The 17,692-nt window shown below is 41.7% G+C and overlaps 1 protein-coding gene across 2 annotated transcripts in view; it reads right to left on the bottom strand.

Annotated features, from left to right (window-relative positions):
• The window catches only part of dcun1d3 (defective in cullin neddylation 1 domain containing 3), a 52,008-nt gene that overhangs the window by 17,318 nt on the left and 16,998 nt on the right, over positions 1–17,692 (bottom strand). Inside the window, exon 2 of one of the 2 annotated variants that reach the window (XM_078240855.1) lies at positions 1,768–1,852. The gene's annotated coding sequence lies outside the window, so the exon portion shown is untranslated. Of the gene's footprint in view, positions 1–1,767; positions 1,879–17,692 lie in introns of both variants that reach the window. The other variant, XM_078240856.1, reaches the window with a different exon arrangement.

The following is a 17,692-nucleotide window of genomic DNA, read 5'->3' as shown; positions in this document are numbered from 1 at the left end:
GGCTGTTCACAAGCCCATGTTATTCCAGGTCTGCACCCTGCAGCCCTGTCTTTTAACTTGGTGCCTCTGCGCCCCACCCTTAACTTCACTCAACAGAATCTTTTTCCAGATTCCTGAACTTTCCCGTTGACTAGGTGGTCTTCTTGGAACTTCTTTCTGTCCCTCTCCCTGGTTTTGAGATTTTGTATTTGGTTTAGGACCTGCTCTTTGCAGCTCCTGCTCACATCCACCTTCTTCTGGCACCTTCTGCCGAAAGGCATTTTCTTCTGGGTCATCTGATCTTTTGCTGTGTTTCATTTTTGATTCTTTTGCCCTCTTGCACAGGCGTAGGGCTTGCTTTAAATCTTTTTTAAAAATGGAAAAAAAACAAGCCACGTGTGTAAGACCATGTACTAGTTTTTCATCAAGGATCCCTACCAACTGCGCATGTGTGGCCATACTCCAAAGGTTTCCAGACTGGCACATGCGCAGAGATTGCTGAGGCCTACTGGGACTTATATTTCCCAGTCTCCAAGGCCTGGTCTCCATTTTAAAGGAAAGTATTTCTTTTTTTCCTTCTGGAGTCTGTAACAACTGAACCAGAGTTGGTCATCCAGCTTGACATTGGAGAAGCAAGAATAACTAGACCAAGAGCTTAAAGATTGAGGTGATGTATAATGTTACTGGCAGCCGACAGCTTATCATAGATGTCCAGCTCTGAGCTGATAGATCGGTTCTTAATCTAATGGTGGTAGTGCCACACAGTGTGATGGAGGACATCCGCAGAATGGAGATAGGTGTGGTCACAAAGCTGTGGAACATCTGTAATAGGTAGATTGGGGAGGACAAGACCAAGCCATGCCCTTGCGTTGGCTCTTTTACCAGACTTGGATAATTGCAGCATCCCAATTACCCTTAAAAAAAAATGACCAAAGAATACCCACATAAGCATTAAAGCAGGACAGTAAGAGAGAATTTAAAACTGTAAATTGACCTGGGAGACTCAAAGCAATGCCATTAAGTGACCTGAAATTAGTGTGCGGGAAGCAACTGTTGGCAACCACATCAAAATTACACAAAATCATGGTTACAAAACCATATTTTTAATGGGAGGTGGGCACCGCTGGCCAGGCCAGCATTTATTACCCAGCTAAGACCACTTAAGGATCAACTACAATGCTGTGGATCTGGGGCCATATGTAGGCCAGACTAGATAATGACAAAGGATTTCCTTCCCTGAAGGACATTAATGAACCAGATGGTTTTTTTTTAAAAAAACGCAATTGACAATAGTTTCATGGTTATCATTAGACTTTTTATTGAATTCAAATTTCACCATCTGACATGGGTGGGATTTGAACCCGGGTCTCCAGACCATTACCCTGAGTCTCTGGATTACCAGTCCAGTGATAATACCACAATGTCACTGCCTTCCCAAGGTTCTGTTAAGTGTGGAGAGAGAACTGTGCCATTGGATATGTATTCAGGCGTCACAAAAAGCATTGTTGAACGTATTGATAGATTCCTAAAAGGGGAACTGACTGCTCAATATGTAACTGTGAAATTTGTTTGAATATTTGGGGGGCGGTGGGGGAGAGAGAGAAGAGAATTCAGACCCCTGAATAATATCACAGAGTTGGCAGAGAGGAACACAAACCAGCTTTGTACTTGCCTGAACAACTTATCCATATGACTTTAGTTAGCTGAAACTTACTGACATACCAGAATAAGCAGCTCGGGACAAACCAGTTGGAAAGCAGATTACAGAAGACATGCTGCGGTACTTACAGAAATAAATGCTGCAGTTCCTGCTGGTCTCTGTAGCATATCGGTTCGCTGTACACGCAGAGTTATGACGTCAGCACATGCAATGCTGTGAAACACAAGTGGAGAAAGAAACTTTTCAGTACGAACGCAACACTAAATAGTGCCCCATTCTTATTTTAGTAAAGAGGTGTATTTATTTACATTAGATTTCAATCTCAGCATGCTTAGTTTTGTCACAGAATCAATTCTGCTGCAGGACCTTTTGCACAAACATTTGAAAAAAATGTGCATAATCTTCATTTTCCCTTTTCTATTCTTCCTTTCACCATTTATTATCAAACTATTAATGATGTAACAATTGAGAACCATTTAGTTGCAACTAATTTGGACAACAATCCATGTATAGGCAATTATGTCAATACCTCCTGAACCTTGTTAAAGAAAGTTTAATTAGTGAATGTTCCCCGATATTTATAGAAAGACCACACTCTGCCAATAGCTCAGAGGGTGGTTAAGACAAGGATTACTGATTAGGCAAGGTACACATTCAATTCCCTGCCAAAACAGATTTCAACTGAGCAGCATTCGGGGAGCTAAAATTGACCCAGCATGGCCAGTCTGAGGAAGTGGGTTGGGGGGGAAAAAAGAGGAAGGAATTGAGTCATGGTTCTGCTCCTAATTGGTAGCCAGTAACCCCCATCCCCACCACTGAAAGTACACGCATCAGAATCATCATCCAAGGACAAGCTGGTGCTCAGTTGTGATTCCCACTGCAGCTACATAGCGTTCTCACACTGACTGTCCAGGTTCAACACAAGAATAATAATTGGGGTGAAAAGGGGACAAGTACCAGATGATGATCAGTGCCCAGGGAACTGTGTCCCAATAAGGAGTCAACATCTGTGTTAGAACGAGAAAAAGGTGAAATTGGAGCTAAGTTAAAAGCAACAACTCCAGCATAAAACCAAATCATTTCACACAAGCTTTTCATCCTGAAGCAACAGGTATTCATGCTGGTTTTACACAAAATCTCAAGTCTCTTTAACTGAGCATTTAATTTCCTTAACCTATGCCCTCTAGTTTTAGACTCTGCTACCTTTGGATTAGCTAGATAGTCAACATCTTTTCCCAAAGGTAGGGGAGTCTAAAACTAGAGGGCATAGGTTTAAGGTGAGAGGGGAAAGATACAAAAGTGTCCAGAGGGGCAATTTTTTCACACAGAGGGTGGTTAGTGTCTGGAACAAGCTGCCAAAGGTAGTAGTAGAGACGGGTACAATTTTGTCTTTTAAAAAGCTTTTAGACAGTTACATGGATAAGACGGGTATAGAGGGATATGGGCCAAACGCGGGCAATTGGGACTAGCTTAATGGTTAAAAAAAAGGGTGACATGTACAAGCTGGGCTGAAGGGTCTGTTTCCATGTTGTAAACCTCTGACTCTGTCGAACTGGTGGACTTCCATTTATCAAAAGCAGGTCATGTCTACAAATCTCTCAGGTTCTAGAAGATATCAACATAGATCCATTTAACACCATTGTATGCTATGCAATGCTGCACAAATTAGGTTTGAAATATATTATGAAATGAAAACCTGTATCACATAGGAAGTAAAAAATACTAAGTGACAGGGTTTCACACAAAACGTACAGTTCCTGGAATAATTAATTCAAGCACTAACATTGGTTTTTAAATAATACATTTGATTCAGTTAGTACCTTTCCCTTAATTAATTCCAAGATGAAATTGATAGAAAGTAAACAGAATCCAATCAATACATTCAGGGTTCAAGGTTGGTACCATAGTCAACAAGCTAACGCTGTTTCAGAATGAGCTTATTATTTTTATTCAATCGTTTGTGGGACATGGGTGTCGCTGGCTGGCCAGCATTTATTGCCCATCCCAAGTTGCCCTTGAGAAGGTGGTGGTGAGCTGCCTTCTTGAATCGCTGCAGTCCATGTGCTGTGGGTTGACCCACAATGACATTAGGGAGGGGCTATATTCATTGGAATTCAGAACAATGAGGGGAGATCTTATAGAAACATATAAGGTTATGAAGGGAATAGATTAGAAGTAGGGAGGTTTCCACTGGCGGGTGAAACTAGAACTAGGGGACACGGCCTCAAAATAAGGGGGAGCAGATTTAGGACTGAGTTGAGGAGGAACTTCTTCACACAAAGGGTTGGGAATCTGTGGAATTCCCGGTCCAGTGAAGCAGTTGAGGCTACCTCATTGAATGTTTTTAAGGCAAGGATAGATAGATTTTTGAACAGTAAAGGATGGGCTTCTTTTGTGCAGTTACGATTCTATGATTTTATTCTAAGTTTAAAGAATATTTATTAGTGTCGCAAGTAGGCTTGCATAACACTGCAAAGTCCTGTAGTCGCTACACTCCGGCGCCTGTTCGGGTACCCCGAGGGAGAATTTAGCACGGCCAAAGCACCTAACCAGCACGTCTTTCGGACTGTGGGAGGAAACCGGAGCACCTGGAGGAAACCCATGCAGACACGGGGAGAACGTGCAAACTCCACAGAGTGACCCAAACGGGGAATCGAACCCAGGTGCCTAGCACTGTGAGGCAGCAGTGCTAACCACTGTGCCATCCTAAGAAATTAGTAGGGTAGATAAAGGGGAACTAGCAGAATGTGGGATTTCCATACACAAGGTTTTAGATGTGATTTGTCACATGTATTAGTATAGAGTTAAAAGTATTGTTTCTTGCGCGCTATACAGACAAAGCATACTGTTCATAGAGAAGGAAAGGAGAGAGTGCAGAAGGTAGTGTTACAGTCATAGCTAGGACGTAGAGAAAGATCAATTTAATGCAAGGTAGGTCCATTCAAAAGTCAGATGGCAGCAGGGAAGAAGCTGTTCTTGAGTCGGTCAGTACGTGACCTCAGACTTTTGTACCTTTTTCCCTACGGAAGGTGGAAGAGAGAATGTCCGGGGTGCGTGGGGTCCTTAATCATACACAAGATTGGAACTCATGGAATTAGGATGACATATTAGCCTGGATAGAGGATTTGCTGACAGACAGGAAGCACAGTAAGGATAACTGGGGCATTTTTAAAATGGCAGGCAGTGAAAAGTGGAGTGCTGCCAGGATCAGTGCTGGTGTCTCAGCTGCTTACAATCTATATTAATGACTTGAGTGAGGAGACAGAGCACTGTCTGTAAGATGATGATGATGATACAAAGCTAGGTGGAAATGCAAGCTGTGGAGCAGGACGCAGACTGCAAAGAAAAGCAGACAGGTTAAATGAGTGGGTGCAAAGTGACAGAGTATAATGGAGTGTGAGGTTACTCAATTTGGTCTAAGAATAGAAACGCAGCATTTTCTTTAAAAAGGTGCAAAACGTGTAAATGTTGAACGTTCAGAGGTACTTGGGTGTGCATGGTCAAGGAATGCAGAAAGTTAGCATGCAGGTACAACAAGCAATTATCAAGCAAATTGTATGTCGGCCTTCATTGCAAAGGAATTCAAGTACAAGAATAAAGAAGTCTTGCCACAATTGTAAGGAGCTGGTGAGCTGCAGCGGCACAGTGGCACAATGGTTAGCACCGCTGCCTCTCAGCGCCAGGGATCAGAGTTCAATTCCCGCCTCGGGTCACTGTCTGTGTGGAGTTTGCACATTCTCTGTGTCTGTGTGGGTTTCCTCCGGGTGCTCCAGTTTCCTCCCACAGTCCAAAGATGCGTGGGTTAGGTGGATTGGCCATGCTAAATTGCCCCTTAGTATTAAGGGGATTAGCAGGGCAAATACATGGGGTTACGGGGAAAGGGCATGGGTGGAATTGTGGTCGGTACAGACTCGATGGGCCAAATGGCCTCCTTCTGCACTGCAGGGATTCGATGATTCTATGAGACCACACCTGGAATACTATGCGCAAATTTTGTCTCCATATTTAAAGGAAGAATAGACCTGCGTTGGAGACAGTACAGCAAAGGCTCACCTCACTGGTTCCTGCTCAGGGGGTTATCCTTTAATGAGAGATTGGGTAAACTGGGTCTATATTGTCTGGAGTTTAGAAGAATGAGAAATAATCTGATTGAAACAGTCTTTTAATGGAGGGGCTTGACAGGATAGATACTGATGCATTGTTTCCCCAGGCTGGAGAAATCGAGAACGAGGGGGCCACAGTGCAAGGCAAGTGTTTTTTTTTTTTTACGCAGACGGTGGTAGGTGCCTGGAACTCACTGCCGGGGAAGGTACTGGAAGCAGATACAATAGTGACTTTTAAGGGGCATCTTGACAAATACATGAATAGGATTGGAACAGAGGGATATGGTCCCCGGAAGGTTGGGGTGTTTTAGTTTAATCGGGCAGCATGGTCGGTGCAGGCTTGGAGGTCCGAAGGGCTGTTCCTGTGCTGTAATTTTCTTTTGTTCTTTGAGAACAAGGGGACCAATCATTTTGGACTGGAGGAGGAGAAATTTCTTCACTCAAAAAGGTTTGTAAACTTTGGAATTCCCTACCCCAGAGGGTCATGGATGTGCCATCATTGAATAAATTTTAAGGCCATGAGAAAGAGATTACAGAGAATCAAGGGATATGGGGAGCGGGCAGGAAAATGGAGTTGAAGCTCAAGATCAGCTATGATCATAATGAACAGCAGAGCAGGCCCTAAGGCTTTCTCCAGCTCCGATTTCGACCATTCTTATTAACACAAGCCTTGGTTTTTCAGAGCACAGGAAAGGGAGGGATGACACCTCGATTTCAGTTCCTGATCATTCGCCAGCAGTTCCCATCATTAGAACTCGCGTTGTGATTCAACCAGGAGTTGAAAAGTCTGCTAACATTCGGAATTAAGCTTACACATCGAAAAAAAATCCAACTCTGCAATGTTAGATCAGTCTCTCCGACATCACATACACAATAATCTTCAAGTTTAGCAACTTACTTTGCACACAGCAACATTCCACAAATAAAAGCAAGATGAATAATCAGTGTTTGCCTTATTGGTGGTGTTTATCGAGGGAGGAATGTTGACTGGACTGCAACAAAATTCTGCTCTTCAAATAATACCCTGCAATTTTTACATTTACACTGGAACCAACAACAGTTTAGACTGCAGCAGGATGATGGTACCTCTGAAAATAAAACACCCCCCTAGTACTGTATTAAAAAGGTATGGGGGAGGGAGCCAACTGGTGGTGATTTAACCTGATCATCACATCTCACACACCCGTCCAGCCATGAGGCAAGGTTGAGAAGGCAGGGCCTCAAGAGTAACCTCAGGTAGCACAGTGGTTAGCACTGCTGCCTCACAGCTCCAGGGACCCGTGTTCAATTCCCAGCTTGGGTCACTGTGTGGAGTTTGCACATTCTCCCCGTGTTTGCGTGAGTTCCCTCTGGGTGCTCCGGTTTCCTCCCACAGTCCAAAGATGTGCGAGTTAGGTGGATTGGCCATGCTAAATTCTCCTTCAGTGTACCGGAACAGGCGCCGGAATGTGGCAACTGAGGGATTTTCACAGTAACTCCATTGCAGTGTTAATGTAAGCCTACTTGTGATTGATAAATAAACTTCAGCTTAAAAAGCCAGTACAGGAATTGAACCCACGGCATCGTTCTGCATCACAAACCACCCGTCCAGCCACCTGAGCTAAATGTCTCCCTGCACTGGAATATATCAGTGCTGAACCCGGGCGTTGGGGTTCAACTCAAGAGCCTCCTGACCAAGTGACAAGAATGCTACAAGAAAATTTGGATAAGCAACAGAATGCTACCAAGACTTGTGGATTGCTAGCTCGGAAAAGCAGCCAGCATAATCAAAGACCCCACACACACACTCTTCCATCAGGAAAAAGATACAAGTCTGAGGTCACGGACCAACCGACTCAAGAACAGCTTCTTCCCTGCTGCCATCAGACTTTTGAATGAACCCATCTTATATTAAGTTGATCTTTCTCTACACCCTAGTTGTGACTGTAACACTACATTCTGCACTCCTTTCCTTCTCCCCATATACTCTATGAACAGTATGTTTTGTATATGGCACAAGAAACAATATTTTTCACTGTGTACTAATACATGTGACAAAAGTAAAATCAAAGCAAAATACCTTTAGGAGAAAGAAATTGTCAGAAAAATTATGAAAGGAAAACCTCAAAAGGATTACTCAAAAGAAAGACTGTTTTCCTGTTTGCCCATACCATTCACTGCTAAATATCAGCAATGGACCAATAGATTACATTTTAAAACCTTTAAAGACTTTACAATATTTGGTGATATTATAGTTTCTAAGCACATTATTCAAAGACTTCTTACATAACGTTTTTCCAAATAATCTAGCTGACGACGAACAAATTTAAAAATACTGTTCAGCTTACACACGATTGCCATAAACTGACACAAAAAGATGTTATGATAAAATTTAACACAACATCTATACCACAGCATCGGACTAAAACTACTCCTTTCTTCCAAGGAACCGTGGTCATTTGGATTGTTCAAGTGCTTTAGACTAATGCATTAATAGCCTACAGGTGAAATATTATTCAAATGACGTGTTTTCCCTTGCAGCAGCTGATGACAAATTTAGCAACAGGTTCTGATTTCTGTCAGACTGGCTCCGTGACTCAATTAAGAAACCATATTTGGAACTGAAACAGTCATGTGAATTGCTATACCGCATCTTTGCTGACAGATTTCCAATATTGCAGCGACTTCAAGCGAGGAGGTCAAATGACACAAGTCCTTTTAACCACAGTGTAAAAGTTGAATCAGAATAAAACTGCACCTACATCTGCTCGTTGTGCAAAGGGAAGCAGCAGCAGCAGTGACTAATCTCATTTATTCTGAACGATAGCTCGCATAGTTTCTCACGGGATAAATAGAATATTCCACAGTGTTATTTTTCTAATGAAAAATCATACGCTGAGGCTTCAATATTTTCATAGTTGGATCCACAAGAGTCCAGAAAGAGGCCATTCAGCCCAACTGTTGCATGCTGCCACATGAGCCTCCTCCTATGCTTCTTCATCTAACCAGTCAGCATAACCTTCTGGGCCTTTTCTCTTATCTGGTTTTCCTTTGAGGAGTGCCTTCTGTACAGAATAAGCCAATTAATTACCGACAGTTACAATTAGTCATAATTTATCCAGGCTATTTTTTTGACGAGAGGGTGGCTTTTATACTAGAGAATGATCCCTATTGTAATGTTCTCCATATAAATTGTGAATTGCTTGGTTGTAACTCATTTGCACAGTGTAAGCATCTGAAGTACAGCTATAATCCACAATGGGGTGTTTTTCTATTTAAAAAAACCTCATTTATCAGGTTAACTAAGCAAAATTAAATTTTATGATGGTCAAATTATGCATCATTTCCTAATCCAGTGGATAACTTTCACACCCAATTGTTCAATCTGGAACAAAAATAAATGCATTGCTATAATCTGAACCAAATACCTTGCTCACTTGACTAAAATTCAAAGCCAGAACTATTTTGAACCGGAAAACATATCACCCAATAGCTGTTCACATTATTTCCTTTTTAACAGGCTTCAGTACCTAGTAAATTTTGAAAGTTGGTCATGTTTCCTTCTTTCACAGGCACCTGCTTTAGGGGGTATCTAAATACAGGTTCAGATGCTATTTGAAATTGTCTTTGTTTTGAAGGTCATTCCCCAGCAGAATGCCAAAGCTACCACTACGTCAGACTCATTTAATGGTACGTATGTAACCTTTCTTCATTCTGGATGAGAGTTTGGAACAAAATGAGATTTTTCCTAGAGTAAAGGAACATATTTGTTTTGTGAGACATGAGCACTGCTGGCACGGCTGGCATTTGTTGGCCATCCCAAATTGCCCTCCAAATCCCAATTGCTTTTGAATTGACCGGCTTGCTAGGCCATTTAGGAGGGCAGTTATGAGTCAACCACCTTGGATGTGGAATCACATGTAGGCCAGACTAGGTAAGAATGGCAGATTTCCTTCTCTAATGGAGATGAATGAACCAGTTGGGTTTTTTTTGACAGGTGTTGATGGTCACCATTCCTGTGACTCTCAATTCTAGATTTAACAACTAAATTTAAATTCCACCAGATACCGTGGTGGGATTTGAACTCTTGTCCCCAGAGCATTAGTCGGCAACTCTAGATTACTTCTGACAATACCACTATAGCTATGACTGTAACACTACATTCTGCACTCTCTCCTTTCCTTCTCTATGAACGGTATGTTTTGTCTGTATAGCGCGCAAGAAAAAATACTTTTCACTGTATGCTATACATGTGACAATAATAAATCAATTATCTCCAACAATGCACAAACTCTGGAGAAAACACAGATTTTTTAGTGCAAAAAAAATGCAGTAAAACTGAAGACACCCAGCCCACTGACTAAATCAGTTGAAGAAATGCTACACAAATTGGAAGTTGGACACAATGCAAAACAGAACTTTAAGTGAGCAGTGATATTTGAATTCAATCACTATTGAAATTACAAGTTTCACCCAATTATTGCAGGGATGTTACCACTACAATACCATATTTTGCTAAATGGGGGTAATTGCATGAAGGGACCATATCATGGTAATTAAAGGATCCTCGTAATATTTTCTGCAATCTAACGCTAATCATTTGCGTAAATATTTAAGTTGAGACTGCCTGGCTGTTTGAGATTATAAAAGCAACATTTCTGTCTCAATCGTGATGCTTGTAAATGAAGGTATATAAAAAATAAAGTCAGCAAAATCTGGAAACGCACAAGTCAGCTAGTATTGATGGAAAGAACAGAGAAGTTTGTGTTTCAGGTGAGGGCCCTGATTCAGCATTGTATATCAAATCCAAGAGAAGCTATTGGCTTTTGCTAAGTAGTGCTAGAAAATTATGTAATGATGTAAACCCTTCTCAAAGACGATTAGAGATGAATAACAAATGCTGGATCTGCCAAAAACATCCACATCCCGTGTAAGAATATATATGTGTATTTTTAAATTCACATTTGAAACTCATTCCTGGGTCACTTTAATTCTCCATAATCTTCATCTGGTGTAAGTCGCCTTACCCTCTTACCACTTTGCATGTATTCCTGATGCATCATTAAAATCTACTATCATTGTTGAAAAATGCTCTTGCCTTTTGAAAATTGCCCCATTGTGTTCTCTTTCTAGCCCCGTCAAATTTTGAGAGAATGCCATTATAGGTGGATGCCATAAAATTAGCAGTTACACGTAGCTGACCAGTTTAAAACTTCTCAAATTAGCTCTGCATCAGCTTTTGACAAGTTGAACCCAAAGGTTTAATGACATCCGAATGGTACACTGAACTTTTAAACTGCAACCAAAATACAAATTCTAGCAGAATACACAGAAAATACTGCAGATGCTGCAAATCTGAAACAAGGACAGAGAAAGCTGGAAAAAAAACTCAGCAGCACTGGCAACATCCATTGGGAGAGAAAACAGTTGATGTTCGAGTCCGCATGATTCTTCTTCAGAACAAAAGAGAGGGGAAGATGTTGGATTATATATTGTATGACAGGGAGTGGAACAGCGATTAGTGGGAGCTGGGCAAGATTGCAACAAAGATGTAGCAACATTTAAGAACAAGTGACAGATGGGGATGGGGGGGGGGTGGAAAGAGGGTTTTTGCACAGAAACAAAAATGTTTGGGATATTAAAAAAAAGTTAAGATGGAGGAGAAAGGTCAGAGTTTAAAGTTGTTGAACTTAATGTTGAGTCCTGAGGGCTGTAACGCGCCAATCGGAAGATGAGTGCTGCTCTTCCGGTTTGTGTTGGGAAGTATTTACGGATTCTGGGGAGGGACTGGAACCTGGAGCTTCTGGCTCCAAGATCGGAACGCCACCCACTGCACCACAAACCCCTGCTCCAGTTACGCGTAGCTGATGTCAAGAGTGGGAGAGAATTCTGGTCAGCCACGTGATAGAAGAATATTGAAGCCGCTACCATCACTATCCATAGCTCCAGACTATAACATGTAGGAAAAACAAAAAAAAAGTGCCCACAGCAACTTTGACTGAGAGTGAACTATAACACACCGCCAATACCTACAAATAATGGAAGTGCAACAGCCCAGGCACGGATTCATGGCGATACATACAGCTTTGTAAAACTTTAGTAGCAGAAGGCAGAGATTCAGACTTCACATAGCTCTTTTTTATAACTCTGCAACAATCTTTGACCCAGAAGCAGTACAGAAAGAAAGAATTGCAATTTATTTTTTAATCATGCTGTAATTGGTTTTAAGAATGTTTGAAAAGGACTATTAAGAGTTTGCACCAATTGTTATGGGATCAATTGTAATTTTCTTGTATAATAGGTAATACTAGTGAACTGGCAACCCTTGACCTGGAAACAATAACAGGGAGGAAGTTCACATATGAAAGCTAAACACAAAGGAGAGCTGCAGACAAAGGAGAACTGCAGGAGAGGGGAGAACACAGAAGGCATATTTGCAAGCAGTGTACCACAGGACAGAAAGCCAAAGACAGGGTTTAAGGTTAGAGCAGAGATTGTGAATGGGGTTAGTTCTGATTTGTTTTAACGCAAAAATTACAAAAGAAAAATCATTGGCAATTTCTTCATTTGGGATTTATATTTTTGGTAAATTTAGTTTTCAGTTCCTCTATAGGGATTGTAACAGTCATGCCTAGCCTGTTATGATCACCATTTTGAGATCCTTGCATGCTGTGATATCATACGGCATTTTACACACATTTATTTAAATTCAGCCTGGCTGTGTTCAGTGCAATCTGGCTGCCACAGGAGGTCTGAAATCATTGACTGTGGGAAGTTTCCAATCTAAAACCACATTACAACAAAGTCAAATTTATTTTTTGCCTTGTCCCATTGCCCGTCTTTTCATCTCTTCCATTTCTGTATTGTTAGAAGTCTCACAACACCAGGTTAAAGTCCAACAGGTTTATTTGGTAGCACGGGCTTTAAGAACGTTGCCCCTTCATCAGGTGAGTGCTGCACTCACCCGACGAAGGGGCAGCGCTCCAAAAGCTCGTGCTACCAAATAAACCTGTTGGACTTTAACCTGATGTTGAGGCTACATGCTGTGCCTACCCCAGTCCAATGCCGGCAACTCCACATCATTTCTGTATTGTCAGAGACCTTCCCTTTTGCTCTCCTCCGCAATTGCTTCAACATGTTACATCTTTAACCACTTCTGAAGATCATCAACCTGAAACATTAACTCTTGTTTCTCTTCACAGATGCTGCCTGACCTACTGAGTATTTTCACCATTTCCTGTTTTTCTTTCAGATTTCCAGTAATAATACTTTTTTTTAAAATCGTATTTATCAGATTGTTTGTTTGTTCCTGCATTATTACAAAGAGGACACAGAGTTTTGGATCAAGAAACAGTATAACAATTGATAAAAAGCTTTTGTTATAAAGGAGGAGATGAAAGCAGAAAGATTCGATGCCAAACCAAGCAAGAGTAGGACCAAATAAACCTGTTGGACTTTAACCTGATGTTGAGGCTACATGCTGTGCCTACCCCAGTCCAATGCCGGCAACTCCACATCACATCACAACTATTGGTGACCATAAGCTTGGTCAAGGGGATGGGGAAAATCTTACAGGAGGCGAGGAAGGGAGAGAGGAGAGAGACTTCAGAGTTTGGGGCCCAGGGGGCTATAAACAAGATAATGAACGCTGGGTGATGGGAGCAAGATGTTTGCAAGATGCCAGACTCAGCAAACTGGAGCATTCAGGGCTACTGTCACTTACGTGGATAGATGAGGGCAAGGTCAAGGATTGAGACATGAGTAAGAATGTTAAATTGGAGCCATCTCATGATTGTAAGTCAGTGAGGAGCGATGGGTGAGCAGGACTGGATGTGGGCAGAGATACATGGAGTTTTGCAAGAGGTGATATTTACAGAGTGCAAGATTGGGAGGTCAGCCAGCACAGGAATTAGAATAATCAAGTCAAGATGACAAATCCATGAGAAACAGTCTTTGTAATGGAGAGGATATGGGGTCAGAAGCTTGGCTCAGGGTTAATTTGGAGCATACAGCTATAAATGGTCAGTCAGCTTCACCCTGAGGCTGTGGCCAAGGAGGGGGATGGAATTAGAAGTTATGATGTGGCATTTGTGGCCTGGGCTGAAAACAATGGATCTGGTTTTACAAATGTTTAGCTGGAGCAAAGTATGGCTTATCCAAGGCTGGATGTTAGACAAACTCAGTAAGAAGTCTCACAACACCAGGTTAAAGTCCAACAGGTTTATTTGCTAGCACAAGCTTTCGCAGCACTGCCCCTTCATCAAGCGAGTGGGAGTTGTGTGACAAACGGACAGACAACAAAGTGGCGGCAGAGGGGGCAAGAGATGGAGATCTGGGTATCATTAGCATTCATGTAGAAAAAGTGATGCAAGTCTGTGGATCATGTCACTAGGGGCAGTTAAAGAGGAAAAAGTGAAACTACACTTTATTCCCAACCAGTATAATTTCCTACTAAAATTCACAAACATCTTTGCTATCAATTTGATATAACGATACAGTATAGAATGTGGGAGTGTGCAATTAACTAGATACAGAAACATGATTAGAGACAAAATGAATCAGAACAAGCTACATCATGAAACAGGTATTTCTGAATCAGATATCCTTTGGTAGTTATATCGCAGGCACTGGCAGATCTCATTTATCTCACCTACTGAATTGTAAGATCTAATCCTCATTTTTACAGTACCACAATGTTAAGGGACTCAGAACAAAAAAGGCCACAACAGAGTGATCCAAAATTAGTTCCTCTTTACAGCTTCCATGTAGCAACAAAAAAAAAGCTCAAATAAATTCTCACTTTCCCCATCCTTGGAATACATTCAACACTTTTCACAAAGGGTACACAAAGGCTAAAATTGTTTAATATAAATTGAAGGTCAAGGTTTGTACAGACTCTGAAGTGAAACCGAGTGAGACTCTCACATCCAGGGAGTCTCATCCTGTTTTGTTCCAAGATCAGTCTGAGTCTCAACTTTGGTTTCAATCTACACGATAACTACAGTAACAGCACAAAGAGAAACCATTCCCCACTGGCACCTCAGTTGTCATGTGAAAACACCATTAGACTCTTCTGGAGACTGAATACAAATGTGACTCACTAACAGTCACTTCATCCAGGACTGCTGTTTCACTGCACCAGGGGTATTGAGATTCCAGAGTTATTTTGATCCTCAAGTTCTTCCTTTAACACAAGCGGAGAACCTGAGTGACCATCGAGTACCTCGACAGTCTATGTTCCCTAAATTCTCCCCCAAATAAACATATTGTAACATGAAAGATAAAAGATATACACTTGTCAATTCCACATCACAAAAGCACTTGGTGAAAACATTCTGTCAATAGTACCGCGACTATTACAATGTGATTAGGATCTTCTGAAAATAGCTATTTTCTCCTGGTTAGGATGCTTCGGAGCAGTGAGACGCTCTAAAAATTGAGATTGCTGTGACAAGCATAAAAGCATAAGAAAAATATTAACAAGTTAATATGACAGATCTGGTTTGTGATGTACAACACTAATTTTCCAGGGCCAAATCTGATTTACAGAATTCAGAGTTGACTCGTTTGCATTCCAAACAATTTCCAGCACTGGTGTAAACAGGGTGCAGTCAAACCAAGAGTCATATTGATGCTTCTGACATTAATTAGATTGCTGGTCCTCAGAAGTGTGAAATATTTTAACTTGTTTACTCTCTTAGGCTGCCTTAGAGTATTGCGTTCAATTGTGGTCGCCACATTACAGGAAGAACGTGGAGGCTTTGGAGAAGGTGCAGGAGAGGTTTACCAGGATGCTGCCTGGATTAGAGGGTGTGAGCTAGAAGGAGAGGCTGGACAAACTCGGGTTGTTTGCTCTGGAGCGACGGAGGCCGAGGGGGGACCTGATAGAAGTCTATAAAATTATGAGGCGCATCGATAGGGCTGACAGTCAGAATCTTTTTCCAGAGTTGAAGTGTCGAATACTAGAGGGCATGTGCTTAAAGAGAGAGAGGGGAAAAGTTCAAAGAAGATGCGAGGGACAAGTTTTTTTTACACAGTAGGTGGTGTCTGGAATGTACTGCCAGATGCAGGCAGATCTGATAGAGGTGTTTAGATAAGCACATGAATATGCAAGGAAGAGAGGGATATGGACCAAGGGCAGGCAGAAGGGGTTAGCTTAATTTGGCACCCATAATGTTGTGCCAAAGAGCCTGTTCCTGTTCTAAATTCTAGATCAAAGGCAAAACAATCAAAATGAAACTAGATGGACAAGATCAGCCTGACCACAAAATAAAAGTTGCACTATTCCTTCTGTTCAGGATATCCCCACCTTACTGGCAACACCATCAAGAGGAGACTGGCAAATAGGAAGATCCTAATCGCAAACCTAATATTTTTAGTATTTTGTTCCAAGATGGATGTAGAACTACAATTTAAAAGGGACCACACCTTGTGACGGAGCGAAAATGCACACAGACAGCAAGTGACATGCTTGCCTTTCATATCCTCTTGTAAGGCAAGATATTATTCATATGCAAATACTGCTGATTTCAAAGCAAACCAAAAACACAAACACAAACTGACTTTAATCTTGAAAACTGCTAATTCATGGCCAATGACTTGGAACACTTGCAAATTGAAGCTTGTCTGGCAAGAAACCTGAACCTGAAGAAGGGGCTTGGAGCTCCGAAAGCTTGTGTGGCTTTTGCTACCAAATAAACCTGTTGGACTTTAACCTGGTGTTGTTAAACTTCTTACTGTGTTTACCCCAGTCCAACGCTGGCATCTCCACATCAAGAAATCATCCAAGTTTGATAAGATTTACATCAAAGGGCACAAGAGGTATATTTCAAGCATTGTGCTTCAGAGATTACTGAGGTAGACATATACCAGCTCACTCCCTTGAAACAAATTAATCCAAGCTAAGATCAAGTGTAGTATCGATGTGCTGCACTTGTTTGAAGTCATGAGGTTACACTAAGGCTTCATTTGAAGCAATTTTTTAAAGCGGCATCTCGGCCTTTTGGCTAAGTTGCAAATGAGATCAAGCCTTGGAGAGGGTGCAATGCCTGCCCCAATCAGCTTGGACCATGTAGATCAAGCCCCAGACAGGAAGTGAGGCCTGTCTTGTCAGCTTGGATCGGGAATGTCTCACTTGCTGAGACTGATTGTATTGAATTGGATATATAAACAAAAAAAATTAATCCAAGCGTTGGATCAAGCCCAAGATGGGGTGCAAAGCTTATATGGTCAACTTGGATCTTGTCTGTTTCTCTTGTGGGGACCATGAATTGGATTCAAATTGAATTTGATTTTTGCAGCAAGCAGGGAAATGAATTCGGGCTGGTCCAGTCCATTCAGAGCATTGGCTCTGTAACTTTAAGAATGGAGAAAAATATTTTTTTAAATAAAAAATTAGTCCTCAAAAATATATATATATATTCATTGGCACTACAGACTGGAGTCTGAGGGGGTGAGAAAAGCACCATGCCTTATATTTTTATCAGTAAAGGAAATAGATGCTAACACTTCTACAAACAAGAGAATCTCCCGATGTTGATTTTCATTTATTGCCTACTTTGCAGGATTATCATAGAATCCCTACAGTGCAGAAAGAGGCCATTCGGCCCATCGTGTTTGCACCGACAACAATCCCCCCCACTCCCTAGTCCCATAACCTCACGCATTTACCCTGACACTAAGGGGCAATTTAGCATGGCCAACTAACCTAACCCCACATCTTTGGAGTGTGGGAGGAAACCGGAGCAACCAGAAGAAACTCACCCATTAGTTACAAGTAAGGCTTACATTAACACTGCAATGAAGTTACTGTGAAATTCCCCTAGTCGCCACACTCCGGCGCCTGTTTGGGTCAATGCATCTAAGTAAGAAGTCTCACAACACCAGGTTAAAGTCCAACAAGTTTTTTTGGTAGCACAAGCCACAAGCTTTCGGAGCACTGCTCCTTCATCAGGTGAGTGGGAGTCGTGTT

The sequence above is a fragment of the Mustelus asterias genome, chromosome 23, assembly GCF_964213995.1.
Source record: "Mustelus asterias chromosome 23, sMusAst1.hap1.1, whole genome shotgun sequence".
In the NCBI taxonomy this organism is placed as follows: domain Eukaryota; kingdom Metazoa; phylum Chordata; class Chondrichthyes; order Carcharhiniformes; family Triakidae; genus Mustelus; species Mustelus asterias.
This window is presented reverse-complemented; position numbering and strand designations above follow the sequence as displayed.